The following is a 4,191-nucleotide window of genomic DNA, read 5'->3' as shown; positions in this document are numbered from 1 at the left end:
GGTAGAAGCATGTCCTACTCGTACAGAGAAAGCAGGAGAAGTTGTAAGATTCCTGCTACGAGAAATAATACCCCGATATGGACTACCCTGTTCTATAGGATCGGACAATGGTCCAGCTTTTGTTCATCAGTGCCTACAACAACTGACTCATATGCTTGGTATAAAGTGGAGGCTTCATACTGCATATAGACCCCAGAGTTCTGGTAAGGTAGAGAGAATGAATAGAACTATAAAGAACCAGTTGGCTAAAATGTGTCAGGAAACCCAACTTAAGTGGAACGTTCTCTTACCCATAGCTCTATTGCGAATCCGCAGTACCCCTACCAGAAGGATGGGCCTCTCTCCTTTTGAAATTATGTATGGGCGACCACCTCCCGTACTTGGTAACTTAAGGGGGGATTTGAGTCAGTTGGGAGAAGGAATTACCCGGCAGCAGGTTGTAGAGTTGGGTAAGACTATGGAGGAGGTACAGAAATGGGTACAAGATAGATTACCTGTGAATATTTATCCCCCTGTTCATAGTTATCATCCAGGAGATCAAGTATGGATTAAAGAGTGGAATAATGTACCGTTAGGGCCCAAGTGGAGAGGTCCTTATGTTGTTCTTTTGTCTACCCCTACAGCGATAAAAGTAGCCGAAGTGACTCCGTGGATACATCACTCCAGGGTTAAGCCAGCAGCAGTCGATTCTTGGCAAGTTACAACAGATCCAGAGAATCCCTGCAAGATCCGGTTAAAACGCACTACTCAGTCGGAGTAACGAGGAATCGTGTGGATTACAAATTTTATTGTTACAGGTGTGAGTGAGAAGGCCATAATAAAGCCTGTCCGCTTACCAACACATAGTGTATAAGCCAGGAACGTCTCGAAGGGACACCTGTGAAGACGAGCAGAACTCCATTCCCTGCAGCCCTCACATCCTGGAAGCTGAGGTTCCATCGCACGGACGAAGACTGAGGATGACGGCGAAAGATGTGTTTTTTATAGTGTTTATTTATATGTGTTTTTATATTCAGGAAGGTAGAGGTACCGACACTCCTAGCTGTGAGGTATGCATTAAGACTACGAGAACAGGTAACCATATTTCCCAAACCCTAATTTGGCACTCACAATACGAGTGTAAAGGAGATGTATCGAGATGTAGATACTTAAATATAGACTATAGTGTGTGCCATTTAGGAGTAGGAGAACCTAAGTGCTTCAGTCCGGAGTATCAACCTCGTACAATTTGGTTGACTCTCAGGAATGGAGATCCTCAGGGGACCCTAATTAATAAGACGGTGTTAGAATCCGTACATTCTTCGGGTGTTCTGCTATTTGATGCGTGTAAAGCGATATCGAGTGGTAGAAAGCCGTGGAATGTATGTGGGGATCTTAGATGGGAGAGGACGTATGGATCTAACGATAAATATATTTGTCCCAGTAGTAAAAATAAATATGTAAGTCCTAGATGCCCAAATAAAGACTATAACTTTTGTCCATATTGGTCTTGTGTGGGGTGGGCGACTTGGGGACAGACAGTAGATAAAGACATGATAGTGACTAAGTTGCCGACTAGCCCATATTGTAAGTCTATGGAATGCAACCCAGTCCATATACTTATTAATAACCCCGACAAGTTCTTAGATAAGTATGGCAATTTATTTGGGTTTCAGATATACGGGACGGGTTTAGATCCTGGGACATTATTGTTTATAGGAATAGAGACTGATACGGTATCCTCCCAGACTCATCAAGTATACCATTCCTTTTACGAAGAGATGAGTATAGATAATAAGATCCCCCATAATGCTAAAAACCTGTTCATCGATTTAGCCGAAAGTATTGCCGGTAGTCTTAATGTTACCAACTGCTTTGTGTGTGGAGGTACTAACATGGGAGACCATTGGCCTTGGGAAGCAAAGGAGGTAATGTCCGGTTCTGAGGCAGTTGACCAACTAATATCTACACAAGCCGATTACCATATGAGTGTTAGAGGTAAATCTGAGTGGAGATTAAAGACCTCCATCATAGGTTATGTTTGCATAGCAAGGAAAGGAATAATGTATAATACTTCTGTAGGAGAATTAACTTGTCTAGGGCAAAAAGCTTATGATGATGATACAAAGAATACAACTTGGTGGTCGGCTTCAAATGTCTCAGAACCATCTAACCCGTTTGCTAGATACGCCAATTTAAAGGATGTGTGGTTTGATTTATCCATCACATCTACCTGGAGAGCCCCAGCAAATTTGTACTGGATCTGTGGTAAGAAAGCCTATTCGGAGTTGCCACAGGACTGGGAAGGGGCATGTGTGTTGGGTATGCTCAAACCATCCTTCTTCTTGTTACCAATTGAAACAGGTGAGACTTTAGGTGTTAAAGTGTATGATGTGAATCATAGGAAGAAAAGGGGACCCATAGAGATAGGCACCTGGGAAGATAATGAATGGCCTCCCCAGCGTATTATAGATTATTATGGGCCAGCCACGTGGGCTGAGGATGGTACCTTTGGTTACAGAACCCCTATTTATATGCTCAACCGTATTATAAGATTACAGGCGGTGGTTGAGATTATCACTAATGAGACATCACAAGCGCTCAATCTTCTAGCGAAGCATAACACCAGGATGAGGACAGCAGTCTACCAAAATAGATTAGCCTTGGATTACCTTTTGGCAGTAGAGGGAGGTGTATGTGGGAAGTTTAACCTGAGCAATTGCTGTCTTCAAATAGACGACGAAGGGCAAGCAATAGCTGAGCTTACTAGCCATATGGTTAAACTAGCGCATGTGCCTACTCAGGTATGGAAAGGGTACAATCCAAGTAGTTGGTTTGGTAGCTGGTATGAGTGGTTTGGAGGGCTTAAGGCAGTGGTAGGTGGAGTCCTACTAATTTTAATGTTGTGTCTACTCCTGCCGTGTCTTATACCCCTAGTAGTTAGGTCTGTGCAAAGCCTGATAGGAAGTATAGCAGAGAGGAAGGCTGCTGCACAGATAATGGCGATTTATAAGTATGAGGCTTTAGATCAGGGAGAACCAATGCAGGAAGATGAGTGTTGAAGATTCACATCATAAGATAAGTCTGGTCTGGTTCAAGGTAACTTGCGGTGTATGCAAACCAAGGTTATGTGATGCCTCAAGTAATTGTAAAATATCAAGAGGCATCAAAGGGGGGAATGTGGTGGAATCTCGGTAAAAATAAATTTAGTAGGCCGAGATTACCACGTGGCATGTGTACGTGCATATGCTGACGTATCGATCAGTTGGTTGCACGAGGCAAGATACGATCAGTAGTGTACGGAGCATGTGCAAGAATACAGGATGTAGTATTCCCCCTCCTCCATTGTGCTGGATAAGCCATGCGGTCAAACAGGAAGTTAATTCTTATTTGTGTTGATTGGTTAAGAGAATGTGCGGGTGGAGCTTAATATGGGAGGAGTTATGTGCCTATATAAGGAGCCTGCACTATTGTCCAGGGCTCAGAATTTGCTGTATTTTGGTGACGCTAGTCCCTCTGAGTCCCGATCGGTGATCCAATAAAGAATCTCTTCCTTCCTGAAGAAACCTGTGTCCATCTCTCTGTGCTTGGCTTCCGTCAGTTTCTCCGGTATCAAGAGCAGGCGGAGCTCTGACTCTGTATTAGGGCAGGGGGAGCTCTGACTCTGCATTAGGGCAGGGGGAGCTCTGACTCTGTATTAGGGCAGGGGAGCTCTGACTCTGTATTAGGTTTAATATGACGTTGGATAGCTTGAGATTTGCAGAAGTTGACAGATGACGTCGTTCTGTGACGTCATGCCGGTCACCTGAGTGCTAAACCCCTCACAGTCAGAGCCATAGACAGCAGCTCTGGACTCCACAGAAATGGCCGCCTGCCCAGGGACCCGCACGGGCTCGGGTGTTTGGAGCTCTACCTCCCTCACTCTGGGGACTGGCCCTTTAGAGATCTAAGCACTGGAGCAAGAACCCGCCGAGGACGCACTGCCGTAGTAAGCGGAAAGTCCCGCAGATTCCGCCTCGTTCTGGAATTCTGAGAGTCACCCGAGTTCAGACAGAAACACACACCAGCTGGCTCCCGGTACACTCCGTGAGGAAGAGCAGCGGCGGTTTGCTCGTGTGTTTAGCACTCTACATTACGTCACCCGGTGGGCCCAGGTTCCAGGGTGGGCGTGGCCTGGTGGTTTGACAGGCAGTCGCGCTGACCAATGGCTGG

The sequence above is a fragment of the Pelobates fuscus genome, chromosome 9, assembly GCF_036172605.1.
Source record: "Pelobates fuscus isolate aPelFus1 chromosome 9, aPelFus1.pri, whole genome shotgun sequence".
In the NCBI taxonomy this organism is placed as follows: domain Eukaryota; kingdom Metazoa; phylum Chordata; class Amphibia; order Anura; family Pelobatidae; genus Pelobates; species Pelobates fuscus.
The sequence above is the reverse complement of the archived record's forward strand: the minus strand, read 5'-3'. Positions refer to the sequence as shown.